Raw genomic sequence first — 17167 nt, 5'->3', positions numbered from 1 at the left:
TTTCTCGATAACTGAAGTTCTTCATTCCTGAGGCCGTTCTCATGAATGGGCAAATTATTAAGTATCCTCGACAAGTGGTTCTGTACAAAACCATTGCAGAACAGCGGAATTTAACCATTCTAATAAATTAAATTTTAACAAATAAAGATCGACTTTTACACCTTAATATAAAGAACATAAATAAGTTTGTTTTAACTGAAACAAAAAAAAAAAGTTTGGAAGAAAAATCCATCTACATGTCCCAAAAATGCTTTTCAACCTTCATCTAAGAATTTTCACAATTTCCCTTGCCAGTTAGCTTTGTGGTCTTTTGTACAAGACTATCAATTTTTCCCAGATTGACGATCACTGTGTATACGAGCTTGTTCTGAGACTGTCCAAATTTCATATAGAATCCTTACACCTATCAAAGGGGAAGGGAATTCTATCCTATTGAGACTTGGATTCAAAGTCAGGTCTCAAGTTCTTTTTTAAAAAAAATTGCACCCTTGATTTTGTTTTATTTTAATTGCAAGAAAAAATGAATATTGCAATATGAAATAGCATTATCAATTTACAGTAAGGATATAGGTGGGAATGGTAAGATCTTTTAAAAACAGACATTTTCAAAATTAAGCAACCATAAAGGCCCATCACCTTCCTGAGGAAAGTAGGATTGGGCAATAAATTATAGTCTTTCCAATAACCCCAGCCCCACATCACAATATGTGCAATCGCGTAAACTGTCCTGCACATTCTGTGAAGGATTCAATAACACTTTCAGTTTTAAGCTATCATAAAATGTGAGATAAAGTTTCAGCTTTGAATGCAATAGTCAATCCAGGCACAAATTGAGCTCATTTTGCAAAGTGCTTACCCCACCTCCCCCACCAACACACCACCCCTCTCCCCACAAGCTTGCACTCACTCATTTGCATATCTCCAAAACAAAATCTGCTGTGAACCAACGCAACTGGTAGCATTCGAGAACAATTCATTTTCACCTTTTGATTTAAGAAGTACTTGATATAGTTAAGACTCAAAACTTGTGTAGTCTGAATACAGCTGCAAACAAGCTCATCACAACATAAAGCCTTTTTAATCAGTGTCCAGGCCACCACCTGCAGGTAACCAGATTTTAAATAACTAGAACCATTTGCTAGTTACATTAAGGTATCGTAGTTAGTTTCTTACTAAATGAAAAAGTAATCAAAAGTTTTTAAAATGTGCCTATTTGTGTCCTTGCATCCAAAAGATCAGTTTAATTTTAAAAGCCTCCCTAAAGGCCCACAAATAGATACCATTCGCAGAAACTCTCAATGGTGATTAATTTGATCTGGGGGTGTGGCCAGGTATTAGTGCTTCTTTTAAAAACTTATGCAAAAGTTCAAGCTCAGTTTGCGCTGAACATAACTGCCATTTGAAATTCCACAATGTTTTATGCTGGCTTTGCTGATCTCAAATTGCACTAAACAGAACACAGACAACTGAAAACTCCAGACCTTAATATATTAAGGGATTAAGCAGTAGCACTTGAGTCTCTCTGATCATTTAATACCAAGGCCAAAATGATAAAGACTAGACAACAGAATATCTGTCAGCAGCTAATATAATGCACAATAGATAAAAGAAAACATGAATAATTAAATCAAACACAACCTGTGAGCCTTGAGGAATGGAAGTGCACAATTGAACACAGGTCATCAATAATTCAATGCTTTGGCTTAAAACGAAACAGCATTTACTCATTCTCATCGTAAGGCTTTTGACAGGATTGAACAGCTGCAAAACCTCATCTGCACAATTCTAAAAGTGCATATTGACACATTCTGTTTAATACGTATGTGCACATATTCATGTGACTACCTTATTTATCCTCATACTGCCCATCAGATTACCTCATATGGGCTGTATTCATTCATGATTGAAATAGGTGCCATTAGTCTTCAACCTATTTCAACATGTTAGTTGCTTTGCATCTACTAATTTTGTTGTTTTAGCAACAGTGTCCTCAAGAAAAGCAACCAACTTTGAGGAATGAATCACCAATCACTATCAATCAATAAAAAGAAATGTGCATAGAGCAGTAATCAAGACCAGTGGAAAACAAGGATATAGCGGAGATTCAAACACCAAGGGCTTGATTATTAGCTTTTATTTTGTGAGGGTGCATGGCATGTTGTTGGGGTAGAAATGCTTATTAATAATCTTAGGTGATGGTTAGACTATGAATAAGTAAATAAAGAATCATGAAATACTGATTTATTTACCAATCCTTTGTGACTTGCCCTGCTTTTTCATCCTTCACACCAATGAGCACTTTACACTGTTGCCTTAAAATACTTCAACATAAGGCACATTTTAAAAATTAATTTTTCAATAAAGGCATCACTTAAAGGCCATTTAGCCTTGACCTAACCAATAAGTTTGTTTCCCAATCTAATTTTAAATGAAGTTTAAGATGTTGCAGAAAACAACTAAATGTAGTTAATTTTTCTAAATCAAGTTCAGCAATCAACACAAAGTCCAACACAAAATTTTTTTAAAAAAGCAAGTTAATCAGCTGACCAGTCTAGCAGCAGTAGAGAGAGAAACAGAGTTAACATTTCAGGTCAAAAACAAAAATACCTGGAAAAACTCAGTAGGTCTGACAGCATCTGCGGAGAGGAATACAGTTGACATTTCAAGTCCATACGACTCTTCATCAGAAGTAAGGAAATAGAGAAATGCGGTGAAATATAAGCCGGTAGAGGGAGATGGGACAGGTAGAGCTGGGTAGAGGGCCAGTGATAGGTGGAGGCAAAGAAGAGATTGCCAAAGATGTCATAGACAAAAGGACAAAGGGGTGTTGACGGTGGTGATATTATCTAAGGAATGTGCTCATGGGTACATTAAGGGTAGCAAGCAGGACAAACTAGTGGCAGATGGCCCTAGTGGGGGTGGTTGGGGGGGGGGATCGAAATGGGCTAAAAGGTGGAGATAAAACAATAGATCAAAATAATTTTTAAAATAGGTGGGAAAAGAAAAATATATTTTTTTTTAATAATAAATTATTGGAAAAAGGGGGATCGGAAAGGGGGTGGGGACGGAGGAGAGAGTTCATGATCTGAAATTGTTGAACTCAATGTTAAGTCCGGAAGGCTGTAAAGTGCTTAGTCGGAAGATGAGGTGCTGTTCCTCCAGTGTGCGTTGAGCTTCACTGGAAAACTGCAGCAGGCCAAGGACGGACATGTGGGCACAAGAGCAGGGTGGTGTGTTGAAATGGCAAGCGACAGGGAGGTCTGGGTAATGCTTGCGGACAGACCGAAGGCGTTCTGTAAAACGGTCACCCAGTCTGCGTTTGGTCTCTCCAGGAGAGAGGAGAGGAGACCGCGTTGGGAGCAGCAAATGTAGTAGACCAAATTGAGGGAAGTGCAAGTGAAGCACTGCTTCACTTGAAAGGAGTGCTTGGGCCCTTGGACGGTGAGGAGGGGGGGAAGTAAAGGGGCAGATGTTGCACCTTCTGCGGTTGCATGGGAAGGTGCCATGGGAGGGGGTTGAGGAGTAGGGGGTGATGGAGGAGTGGACCAGGGTGTCCCGGAGGGAACGAACCCTGTGAAAGCCGCCAGGGTGGGTGAAGGGAAGATGTGTTTGGTGGTGGCATCATGCTGGAGTTGGCGGAAATGGCAGAGGATGATCCTTTGAACGCGGAGGCTGGTGGGGTGATAAGTGAGGACAAGGGGGACTCTATCATGTTTCTGGGAGGGAGAGGAAGGTGTGAGGGCAGATGCGCAGGAGATGGGCCGGACACGGTTGATGGCCCTGTCAACCACCGTGGGTGGAAAACCTCGGTTAAGGAAGAAGGAAGTCATGTCAGAGGAACTGTTTTTGAAAGTGGCATCATCAGAACAGATGCGACAGAGGCGAAAGAACTGAGAGAATGGGATTGAGTCCTTACAGGAAGCGGGGTGTGAGGAGCTGTAGTTGACGTAGCTGTGGGAGTCGGTAGGCTTGTAATGGATATTGGTGGACAGTCTATCACCAGAAGTTGAGACTGAGAGGTCAAGGAAGGGAAGGGAAGTGTCAGTGATGGACTACGTGAAAATTGAGGGGTGGAAATTGGAAGAAAAATTAATAAATTTTTCCAGATCCAGATGAGAGCATGAAGCGGCACCGAAGCAGCCATCGATATACCGGAGAAAGAGTTGTGGGAGGGGGCTGGAGTAGGACTGGAACAAGGAATGTTCCACATACCCCATAAAGAGACAGGCATAACTGGGACCCATGCGGGTACCCGTAGCCACACCTTTTATTTGGAGGAAGTGAGAGGAGTTAAAGGAGAAATTGTTCAGTGTGAGAACAAGTTCAGCCAGACGGAGGAGAGTAGTGGTGGATGGGGATTGTTCGGGCCTCTGTTCGAGGAAGAAGCGGAGAGCCCTCAGACCATCCTGGTGGGGGATGGAGGTGTAGAGGGATTGGATGTCCATGGTGAAGAGGCAGCGGTTGGGGCCAGGGAATTGGAAATTGTTGATGTAGGGCGAGAGAGGAATCACGGATGTAGGTGGGAAGAGACTGGACAAGGGGAGAGAGAATGTTGTCAAGATAGCAAGAAATGAGTTCTGTGGGGCAGGAATAGGTTGACACAATTGGTTTGCCGGGACAGTCCTGTTTGTGGATTTTGGATAGGAGGTAGAAGCGGGACGTCCGAGGTTGGGAGACTATAACATTTCAGGTCAATGGCCTCTCATTAGAACCGGTATTGATGAAAGGTGGTCGACCTGAAACAATGACTGTTTCTCTCGCCACAGATGCTGACTGACCTGCTGAATATTTCCAGCCCTTCTTTAATTTCAGATCTCCACCAGCTGCAGTAGTTTTCTTTAAAGTCCTATAAAGTATGCAATTCAAAGGTAATACAAAATTTGTCTAAAACCAATGAAACCAGATGCTGTGCTTTTAAATAAAGAACTGCTATTCCTCCTATATGCATAATTGACAAAGGCCTTCATCACCTAACCTCTTCTTGCACTGTCCAACATACGGTAAAAATTAAGCATCAAGTTTTTAACAACTCAACTACACTTCAGATATCAACAGATAATAAAGAAGATTAAATTCAATGACCATTTTTATTCCTCAATAATTATGGCCACATTCTAAGGTCTTTCATCTTGTGAACAAAAATGTTAACTATGGACACAAAAAAGTCTTAATATAAGAAATAGTAAAGAGTATTACTGAAGACGAGAGATTTTTTGTCAAAGCTTTTCGCCTTGTACTCATCAGGACAATTCACAAGAAAATGCTAATGTCAGAGGCAAAAAAAATTTATACTGTACAAAGACAGTGCTGATTAGTTGGCAAGTGTGCTCTGATTGGCAGAGGCATTGCCATAGAGAATGCACCAGTTGATGGTGCCTGACAGTTAACTACCAAGCATTGTTTTAAATAAGCTTCCACTTATTTTGCTTAGCTAAAACAGGCGCAATGTGTGTACAAGTTCTGTCTGTCTGCAAAGAACAGGCCCTGTGTATTAATGCAGCTTCCAGTACACACAAATGCACCACACTGTGAGCCCGACTGATCATTTTAAATTGGCCGTCAGCATAAATCTTAGCACACTGAGGATTATTTCGCAACTGTTGTCCAATCGCAGAATCACATCTCATGTTGGACACTGTTTTGAGTTTTGCAAGCACAGGCTGGTTGGGTATGGTCTGTACCTTCCCTGTTGCGAACAGCAGAAGGGACATGCTGTTTGGTACGATGCACAAGTCTTTGGGACGCACGGCCTACATACCTAGCATCACACTGGCTCTGAAATTCGTATACCACATTACTCATTTGTGTAATAGGCAGAACGTCCTTTGGCTTGACAGCATTGGCATTTTCTTGCAAATTGTCCCAAGTGCAAGATGAAAAACTTCAACAAAAAATACTTTCCATCAGTACTCAAGTTCTGTCCTACCAAACTGCTAAATAATAAAGACTTAGATCTTACCTCACAGCTGATAAAGCCCACAAGGATCTTCTCCACAAATATTGTTTCACTGCAAATCTTTCCAAAGACAGTCACCAGATGGATTAGAAGCTTGTCCGCTCCAATCAATGCAAACAAATTAAGCTTCCAAATGCCTTTTTAAAAAAAAATAGAAAGCATTGTTAGAAGTTATGAGACCCTATGAATCCACAGTCTTAAAAATTCTTTCAGCCCTGCTGGTTAAGTATTGATGTTGACAACATTTTAATACAGAGACACCCTTGCTGGCTTTTCAGTTTTAGGAGAAGTGAACAGGGGTGTGGGTGTGTAAAGGTCAGAACAAAACACTGATTAGATGGGTACATTTTTTTGCAATGATGAAAATTTGTTTTACACAAATCTGGAATGATGCTATTGTCTAGATTATAACACACCACTCGAATACAGAGAAGGCAAAATGTTTTGTTTTCTAAACCTTTCCTCTGGTAAAGGATTTTGGACTTGTTAGTACAGAAAATGACTGGATCAGTATAAAATCAATATCATGCATTTATACAACTTATAACTGTACTTCAAATAGCCATTTTAAAGCAAGTCACCCAGTAGTAGAACACAAAATTTCCATGGTACTAAGAGTTCATTTAACAGTTTCAGACATTGGTTTACTGACCCAATATACAAGCTATGCTAGTTCCCACCTAGGTTGCAAGCATATTTTGAGTGTAACAATTATGCAGGTGGAGAGCCACCATTCTTAAAAAGGTGGCTTTTGCAAACATAGGGTTAAAGTATTCACAATTAATTTGAAGTCACTAACTTTAGATACAAGATCTTTAGGGCTTCATGTATTTTAAATATATATTTCAGCACCCCTTTTAGCCCCTACTCAACATTAGGGTTAAGACAATGTCAGTTGGTAATCCAGTATGATTAGCATAGCTGGAACAGCTTTGCTGTATAGGTTGAGCTTCCAGTGAAGAGTGCACGTGGACAAGAGATGTATATTCAACTGCTCGGAGTGGTTAGTACAAAATGGTTGTAAACAGAACGCATCGCAGAGTGCAACGGCTGGAATTTAGGGCAAGTGGGAATTCAGGGCACAGAGGGAGAAAATGCTGCTTTTTGCTTCCTTTGTCTGTAGTGATTCATATTACAGGTACACAAATTAATCTACCTATAACGTAAACTTGATCAAGTAATTATAAAGGCTAAAGTAAGGGGATTAAACATTTAAAGTAGATCCCAGTTTTAAATTGCCTCATTCAGAGTAATTTTGCTTCAGTGCCTTGGATATAACGGGGGGCAGTATACACACTGCATTGTGACGTCCGCTTTAGCATCATTTCGCACCAGGGCTGTCAAAGCGTACACGACCCAGATCAGTGTCATTTTGGAGTGGCTTCTCCCTTTCCCGGAGACTCTCACTCGCCCAGCACTTCCCTGCCAGACTCCCCCTTCTCACCGCCCCTCCAGAGACCTTGCTCTCAACAAGGGTTCAGACAGGGAAGGGGTGAGCGGCAGTGGGTCGGCAAGAGGGAGAGAGTCAGCCTGTGGAAGAGACGGTGAGCAGGTGGCAAGTTGAAACAGTTAGCTTACAATATTTCTTTTATATTTTTAATTTTTTTAATGTAAAAATTATTTCATTTACCAATATAGGAATTTAGCAGCGTAAAGTATTTCAACATAGAGTATAAGGTTTTAATGTTTTTTTTAAATGAGGAAGGTCCTACAGATCCTAACTGCAGCTGGTTTTAATGGGAAAATGTGATTCACTTAAAGTTGTTTCACTTAAGAGGTGCGATTTTCATGAACACAACTACAACTTTAAATGAAGACTTACTCTAGACAAAATATAACAAGATTAGATAGGGATGGCAGTGTGAGGCAGGGGGGTTGGTGACACAATTGCAGTACATGGGAGTTTGTAGTTAGCATTGTGATCCCAGACAACCACATCTTCACTAAGTGTCTGCACCTCGAGGAACTTCAGCTCAAAGTCATTAAGCAAGAGTGAAAGGTATAGACATTGCATGGAAAATGAGGGGAGGTGTTACCTGGACACTTAGAATGCAGCATGCATTCTTACCACTTAGGTTCGGAAATGGTGCAGGTCTGGTTAGTGTTCACGGGCAAGAGGATTTGACTGAGTCAGGAAGACAAGGTGATCCCAGGTGCTGTGCTGGAGGTGGTTCCACGTGTCAGCTGCGGCTCAGTTCATAGCACCCTCGCCTTTGAATCAGAGGGTTGTGGGTTCATGTCCCACTCCTGGAAAACCAAGAACTGTGATTGTACTCAAAGAGTTGCAATCTGTGACTGTTGATAACTCGAAAGAGTATAAGGGCAAATGCCAAACCTCCTCCAGCAATGCACCTGGGGTCTGCTTGCCTTCCTCAGTCAGTCACACCCTCTTGCCCGTAAACACGAACCAGACCTGCACCATTTCAGAACCAGCAAGAAAGACTATTAGATAAGGGCAAAGTCAACAGGGTGGATCAGCAAGCTGACAATGGCACAGTGGTACAGGAGGCCATTCAAGTTGAGGGGGAGAAAAAGGAATGTGGCAGTGCTACAGCATGATATAGAACAGGAAATAGATACAGTTCTCTGCAGCAGCAACCAAGTGTTCTGAAGGCTGCATTGCTTGAAGGCTGCATTGCTTGCCCACCTATTGCCAGGGTTAAAAACATTTCCTTGCACCTAGAGAACAACTTGGGAGGACCCTAGGATTAACAATGAGGTTCTGCTAAGTAATTTGAGAAGCTAGGATGTAAATTAATAAGAAGCACCTCAAAAGGAAATAATCTCTGGATTACTAACTGAGCCATACACAAATTGGCACAGAGTTTAAACAGATCAGAGAGTGTTGAATGAATGGCTTAAAAAGTGGTGTGGGACACAGGAGTTTTGAGTCATGGAGCACTGGCGCCAGGACTGGGAAAGAGGGATCTGTCCCGTTGGGATGAGCTCCACTTTAACCAGGCTACAGCCAGCACCTTGACAAATTGAATAATGAGGGCTGTAGATAGGGCTTCAAGCTGAAAAAGGTGAGGGTGTGCAAGGTTCAAGTCAAGGCTACAGGAGATGAATGTGATGGGAGGGAAAGTAGTTTCCAACAACAATAGTGTGCGTCAGTGGCTAAGATCAAATCTGGGGAAATTGATGAATGCACATGGCACCCATAACAAGGAGGACAAATTAAATGACACAAGTGGAGATAAATAGGTGTGATATCAACCATTACAAGGATGTAGTTCCATGGTGGCCATGATTGGGACCTAAATATCCCAGGGTGCTTGATGTTTTAAAAGAGACAAAATGGAAAAGGAGTGGGGCTAGCCCTGATTACAAAAGGAGGAGGAAGGATCTTGGCTCAGAAGAGCAAGAAGCAGAATCAATATGGATGAGATAAGAAATAATAGGGTCAAAAACAAATGCTGGTGAGGAGTTTCTAGCAAAGACAATGCAATAATCTTGGGGGGCACTTTAATCCTCAGATAGACTGGACAAATCAAATTGGTTAAAATAGCTTGGAGGACACATCTATGAAATGCAATCAAGGGAGATAGGGAAAGCATGGGAAAGTGACATTGAAGTCAAGGATCAGCCATGGTCTTATAAAAAGGTGAAGACAGCTCAAGGGGCCAAAAGACCTATTCCTGTTCCTATTTTCTTACAGGATCAGAGTCGTTATCCTAGTTTCTTATAGGATCAGAGTCGTTATAAGAACGAAAAAGGCTGTTTGGCCCATTTTGTCCATACCAGCTCTCTGCACGAGCGACTCAGTTAGTCCCATTCCACCACCCTTTCCCCACAGCCCCACAAATTTCTCTTCAGATAATAATCCAATTCCCTTTCCAAAGCCAAAATTGATCCCGCCTCCACCAAACACTCAGATAATGCTTTCTAACCACATGCTGCATGAAAAAGTTTTTCCCCATCTTGCTTTTGGTTCTTGTGGCCATTCAATTTAAAATCGGCATCCTCTGGTTCTCGATCCTTCTGCCAATGGGCAGTTTCTCTATCTAGACGACCCCTCATGATTTTGAGCACCTCTATCAAATCTCCTCTCAATCTTCCCTCCTCTAAAGAACAACAACCCAAACTTCACCAATCTAACCACGTAACAAATTCTATGCCCTGGGACCATACTGCACTGGTAAATCTTTTCCACATCCTTTCTAATGCATTCCTTTATGACTTCCTCCGCCCGAATGCAACCTTGTAAGTTTTAGAAGTTTATGTTGACATGCTCCATACTGGTATCCCAATTGTGGAGTTATTTTAGTTAGCCATTCCGAATTCAAGGTCTCTCGCGCTCAATCCTGGCATCTTGGTACACTTGCCATATATTGGGTGGTTAAAAAGACTTGGGTCGGGATTTTCAGTGCCCGCTGGTGTCGAGCGTGATCAGTGGCATGGGCGGACAATATGGTGCGATCGGTTTCACAATGGTGTGAAGCCAGTTTGCGATCGTCCACTCAACCTGCAGATGGCAGGCGCATTCTCAAGCATCGGACATCGCGAACCTCATTGCACAAATGTCAACATATTATAAGCCCACTAGAATTGTCCCCCCCCCACCCCCAAGCTGGATCACTGCCCACATTGGCGGGAAAACTCGCTGGTGTAGAACACGTCTCGACAAGTGTGACATGCAGAAGTCAAGACTTACTGACCAGGGCCTTGCTCACATTGTGGACACCCGAGGAGCAGAAGATGCTGGAGCCCAACACCAACAGCACACTGGAGGAACGTCCATGGCACGCTGGGTAGATTCTCATGGACTTTGCTCTGCAGCGAAGCAGCTAACGGGAGTTGGAAAGTCACCGTTGATGCTCACAACGGACAATGGTCAAGGGGGTGTGAGGTGGAATGAAGCTGTTTTTGGGTAAGGGGGGGCGGGGGGGGGAGAGTGGTGAGGTGGAATGAAGGTGTCGAGGGTGTGGGGGCGGGTAACAGGAGAGAAGGCGACAACTAGGGAGGTAGGTGTAAGGGGGGTGGAGGGTAAGGGAAGGAGGGGGGGAGGAAGGAGTGCAGGGAGCAGAGGGAATAAGGCTAGAGGAAGAAGCTATGCTGGAGGGAGGAAGGAGTAGGGAAGGGGAAGGGATGAAGATGGGATATACAGGTGAACGTGCAAGGGAGGGGTCTGATAGGTTCATGTCTGCCGCCTGGGGAATGAGCTGAGGGAATGGTGAGAATGAGAATTGTCAGAGTAAGGCGGTAGGGTGGGAGGATGAGGGTTTGGCTGTAGTGGTGGAAGGGACAGCGAGGATGGCTGGTGGGGACTCAGAGGCAGACACAGACCCTGGGGGTGGGAAGGAGAAGGTTGGGGAGGTTAATATGGATGAGGGTGGGATTTTCAGGAAGGAAGGAAATGTGCACGTTCATCTGGGCATCCCCGAAGGAAAAGGGTTGTGGCTGGTACATGACAGAGGGGAGGCGGAAGGTGACGCCGGGGCCGGGGGGGGGGGGGCAACTTTTATGAGGGGAAAGGAAATGGGTGACTGGGGGAGGGGAAAAGACAGGGTACCTTATGAAAAAGCGAATCCGGACCATGCTATCCAAATTGAAAAAGTGAAACGAGAGTCGTGGTGGGCGAGATCATGTGCTGTATGGGAGTGCGATCATTGGGTGGGTGGAGATGCAGGTCAGCTCAGATGGACAACTGAAAGCAAACCCCAGCAGGCAGCATTGAAAATGCTCAGGATATTGAGATGAGTGTGATGCGGGAAGGGTCCGAGTGCTTGTGAGCATATTTGCACGGGGCTCTGAAAACGCCCTGCCCCCCACACACACTTCTCCCTCCAGAATCACTCGTGGGCCGGCTGCTCCCTCTGCGAAGACAGAGGACGAAGTTGAAGGTCTCACAGGCAAAGGGGACTCAGAGGGAGAGGACTCAGGGGTGTCCACCTGCCACGCCTCCTCCCTTCGGGTGCTCGAGGAGCCTGGCCTGACTTGAGGGGAAGGAGCATCTGGAGGAACGTCGAGGTGCCCTGTTTCCCCTCACATTCCCACTGCAGGAACTCACCCATGGCTCCCATGATGGAGTGCAGGTCTGCACATATCTCTGCATTCTGCTGGACCAGGGTCTCCATGGTGTCTGCCATTCCTCTCATGGAGACCTCCACGCACACACGTGGGCACCAAAGAGAGCAGGCGGATGCACTCTTCCATCTCATGTGCCACTCTGAGAGCTTCCAACAGCTCTGCGTGATGTTCCACCGCCTTCTGCTGACTCTCCAGGATGAGTTGGAAGGCCGAATCCAGAGGTTCATCATCTGAGTCAGACCTCACAGATGCCTCCTCCCAGCAGTCCTCAGAGTGCTGTGGAGCTTGGCTGATCCTGCCTCCTCCTGCTGTGGTGACCACCAGATTGCGAACCCAAGCCTGCTCTAGATCTAGGTTCCACTGAGGTATGTGGCTCTGCGCTGGTGGAGAGTGTGGGTAAGCGCTGTGATGGGTCTTCCGGGCTACTTATTTTCACTTCTTCACTGGAGGAGGTGTCCTCTTTTGCAGGCGAGGACCTGGATGGAGCTGAGGGAGTGGCTGGCTGAGGGTGTTGGTCCCTTGACAGAGGTCCCTGTGAACCAAAAGTACACCATGGCAGCAGGTCAAAAGCAGGAGAGAGAGCACTCATTTGTGTTCAGAGAGGTAGGATGTGATGCAGGATCCTCATGAGGGCATTCACTGTCTACCTCACAGTTGCCGCAGGCACGGTCCACGTCCTCACCAGTCAGTGCAATGGCACATTTCTCAAAGTGAGGGGCCTAGTGTGGGTCACTCCACCCCCGGTCTGGGGCCTCTCTCTGCTTGTGAACCAGCTTCTTCTGCATGGAAACAGGTGGAGTGCGTGTGTGTGTAGGACACATGGCACTGCGTGGAATGTTTGTATACTGAAGGAGCCATGGACAAGATGAGGATGTGAACTCCAGAGGATATGAGCCTGATGGAGACCTGAGGGTGAGAGAGAGTTAGTGGTGTTGTCCCTTGAGGTGTGAGGTCCCTGTGGATGTGTGATGGGTTCGAGAGTGCAAAAGTTGAGAGTGATGAGAAAAGAGCAATACCATGGCGGAACAGATGAGACCATTCATCCTGTAGCGGCACAGGGTGGTGTCCTCTTTTGCAGGGCATTGGCACTGACCACCACTGCCTGCCATGCTCGATTGGTGATGCTGCTGCCTGGCCAGAGGAGGGGTAGAAGACACCATGGCAAGCCTCCACTGTGTCCAAAAGGCATTCCAGTGACATGTCATTATACATTGGGGCTGCAATTTTTTTGCCTTTCATGGACACCTTCCCTGAAGTAAGCTTGGAAGCACTGAGATGTGTGCGTGCAGCTGGGCTTTAAAATATGATGGCACTTAGTGTGATGAAGCAGCGAGGTGATAGCGTGGCGGGTGAATGAGAGGCTGCCCACCATCAAAACGCTGTGTTTGAGACGAAACAGCATGAAAACCCGCCATTGCAGCCGGCAAGTAAAACAACCCGCTACCGCGCTTAGTGCAAATCTGGGACAATTCCACGCTTGGTGTTAGAATCAATGACACTCATGAGCAGTTTAGGTGCTGTGCTTCCGATCTGTAGCTCTTTACCCTACTTTGCAACTCATCCAGCACCCCAGAAAGCTGAAATCCTCGCTATTACACCATCTTCAAGTCATGTGTATATTAAGGTTCCCTTTATCAGTATTATTGAATGCAATGAGCTGTGGCTCAGTTGGCAGCACTCCAGCTTCTGAGTCAGAAGAGTGTGGATTAAGACCCACTCCAGGATTTGGACACAAAAATCAATGCTGTCACACCAGTGCAGCACTGAGGGAGTTCTGTATTGTTAGAGATTCTGTATTTCTAATGCGATATTTAACCAAGCTCCCACCTACCCTCTCAGGTGGATGTAAAAGATCCCATAGCACTCTTTTGAAGAGGAACCTGAATATTTAACCCTCAGTCAACATCACAACAACAGATTATCTGGTCATTATTCCATTGTTGTTTGTAGGAGCTTGCTGCACACAAATTGGCTGCCATTTTTCCTATATTACAATAGTGACTACACTTCAAAAGTACTTCATTGGCTGTAAATTGCTTTGGGTTGTCCGGTGGTTGTGAAAGGTGCTATGTAAATCCAAATCTCTTATTCCTGGGGTAACCATCTTAGAGGTATATTTTTAAAAATTGCTAACGCCTCAAACTCTTTACAATGCGTCTTACCTTTTTGAGATGCTTCTTAACTAGATGATTTGTCTCATATCTTAAATTATTCTGATAGGGAAGTTCAAACTTCATGTGTGCCCATCTTAGTCTTGAGCTCCAGCTAATCTTTTGCTAATGTACCGAAGAAATGAAAAGCAAACCCTGAGTGAGCAATTGCTTTCAGTTACCTGATTTATGCCATTGTAAAAACCTCAGTGATGGAGTACAACAGTCTCTCTGCAGATACTGCCTGACCTGCTGAGTATTCCTAACATTGTGTTTCCAGCATTTCGCTTGTATATTTAAACCCCCTCAACTAGGAATCAGCCAAGTCACTTTCCAATGAACTGTCTGCAGTGCTGCCCCTGTGAGTCTGACTAGAACTTGCACTTGCCTAAAGCTGGAGTGTTGCTTTGTGGGATCAGTGTTTACTAATGTAGCAAGGCCAAGGGTCAATTGGTTTAATGGATCCGCCACAAGTCCTCAGTCTCCTAACCTTGAGAAAGTGGTAGAAGATTTGAACATTAATCAATCACGTGATGGTTTTGCTTTAAACTAGGGTACAAGATAACAAAAAATAATTTGGACAAACATTAGAGTCTCTTGATTATACTAGCCTGGTAGGATACACCATTACACAAACTGTAGGCATGCCAGGATATATTATGGGTATATTCTGGCAGGACAAAATCATGAATGCAGCAGTCCTTTCAAAGGCAGAGCACCAAAGTGTGTTGGCACTAATCAAACAGAGGTGGCTTTGGTGGGTCAAGCATGACCACAGGAAGTATGCCTAAGGATCTTCTGTATGGTAAGGTAGCTGGAGCCAGATGACCAGTGGGGTGTCCAAGGCTCCACTTCAAAGGTGCTTGCAAGCATGAATTAAGGCCCTGAACATTGACTAGTGCACTGTTATGGCGTGGCAGATGTGTGCCAGGCAGACCAAATCCACAAGGGAAACTTGGTCACATTATCACAATGGTTTTGCAATTTGTATTTATTATGAGAGATGTGCACTGAATTCAGAAGAAGTAATAAGTCCAAGGCCTGGATTTTAAAAATTAAAATATTTATTAACAAAATATAAAAGAAGATTTCAAGCACATACATAAGAGTACAATTACTTACTACTATAATAGCTCCTTAAATTCCTAATTAACCTGAAATAGATTTTAGATTTAAAACAGGACCAGCAAGTTAACAATACCCACTTGACAGTGGAATTCCAAATGGCTTTTCCTCAACTTCAGTTTCGCTATATAGCAGACATATGCACACATAGCTGGAGGTTTCGTTGAGGCTATTTCACATACTCCTGTCAGATCTTACATGGCCTTCTGACACAAAGACCTGAATTTTTAGGTCAGCGGGCAGGCCCAGGAGCAGTCGGGAAACGAACCACCGATCGCAATTTAGCCCTGACCGCAATTTCACGCTGGCTGGCCAATTAATGGCCTGCCAGCACGAAGCGCACACAGAGAAGCTCAGCGCTGCCAGGTGTGGGGGCAGGAAGAGGGTGGGCTCTGACATCAACATGGGCGAGCGCTGAGAGAAAGCTTTCTGAAGGCAGAGAGCTGCCCAGGGAGCTGAAGACCTGAAACAGCAAAAATAAAAAAAGAGTTCAGAAGCTGAAAAAGTGTTCATGCATCATAATAAATCATCTGAAAATTTAGCTACTGAAAATGCTGTCCACAGAAATTTATTTATATTTCATTTCATCACAGAAATCTCATCCCAACCATGGAAGGGGATTCCTGAAAACTGTAAAGGCCGCCTGTCCGCCAACCGTAAGGTTGAATGGACCACGAAAAATTGAATGGACCACGAAAAATTGGAGTTAATTGCTCCATTAATGGGCTTAATTGCCCTCTTAATTGTCTGGCAGGCACGCTTCAGACTTTTGCATGCGCTGCCGACCGAAATATTGCACGAGCATGGAATGACGCCTGGCTGATGCCGGGATGCGCGATTTCATGCCGGATTGGGTCAGGCGTGCGGCAGCGAGCTAAAAATTCTGCCCATAGCCTTTCGTTCTCCTCTATATGTTTCTCTCTTTTTAATATGTAAATTCTATTATCCATATATGTCTTTGAAACTATATCTTCCTCATAATATAAAAACTTTTGTGTTGCCAATACATTGTCAGTAACCTTTGGGAAAAATATACACATTCTTTGGCCTTGCTTATCTGACTAGTTATAAACAGGCTAAGATCCCTTTGCAATCCAAATATCTCTTCACTTATCTAAAAATGCAAATTCCCTTCACATCTTAAATGCTAATTAGCATATCAAGCACCTAGCTTCTTTTGATGATTTTAAACTTGAAGTATACTTGACTCCAAATGTAATTAAATCTCTCTCAGACCCAACTATACTTACCCCCATAAACCTACTTCACAATAAACCAGAAATATATTATGAAAATTATTATACTTCATCATAGCACCTGGAGTCACTAGCTGGCGGAAGAGGGCAATGGAGACTCATGTGGGCTGGTGTGCACTACCACAATAACCAGTGGCTACAGCAGCTTGGCAATAGGCACCAATGCGGAATACAACCCGCAATGTCTCTTGGCAACTTCAGGTGCAGCGCTTGTGACAGAAACTGCCTTTCAAGCATTGGTCTTCAGTCAAAGGTGCACCAAATGAACACAGCCCCACCTAAATTGATTGTCTGCTGTGTGCCCATCATCTTTCATAGATGGAGGAATGCCAGCAGCTGTAACCATAATTTCTCTCAAACACTTCCAGACTGTTAGTTACTTAGAATGTCAAGGGCAAGAAAATAGTATCTAATACTTTTCTTAATATCAGTGTAATGAGGGTTATTTCCAATCAAATTAACTATTTTGGACAGTTTTACTCTTTGATATTGAATCACAAATGATTGCTTCTTCAATTTTTGCCAGGCTAGCCAACTTTTTTTTTTCATGAACCGAGTCACAAGATGAGCATCGCACATAATATCAAATATCAGAATCACAAGACCGTCAGGGATCAGGAGCAATGTCAACTTCAAAATTCTCTTTACCC

At 44.0% G+C, this 17167-nt stretch overlaps 1 protein-coding gene across 3 annotated transcripts in view; it reads right to left on the bottom strand.

Moving 5' to 3' along the window:
* The window catches only part of kank1a (KN motif and ankyrin repeat domains 1a), a 275855-nt gene that overhangs the window by 224195 nt on the left and 34493 nt on the right, over positions 1–17167 (bottom strand). For all 3 annotated transcript variants that reach the window (XM_078569204.1, XM_078569188.1, XM_078569180.1), the window contains exon 2: positions 5960–6093. The gene's annotated coding sequence lies outside the window, so the exon portion shown is untranslated. The remainder of the gene's footprint in view (positions 1–5959; positions 6094–17167) is intronic.

The sequence above is a fragment of the Cetorhinus maximus genome, chromosome 2, assembly GCF_964194155.1.
Source record: "Cetorhinus maximus chromosome 2, sCetMax3.hap1.1, whole genome shotgun sequence".
Lineage (NCBI taxonomy): Eukaryota > Metazoa > Chordata > Chondrichthyes > Lamniformes > Cetorhinidae > Cetorhinus > Cetorhinus maximus.
Note: the sequence above shows the minus strand (reverse complement) of the source record. Positions and strands in the feature narration are given on the sequence as shown.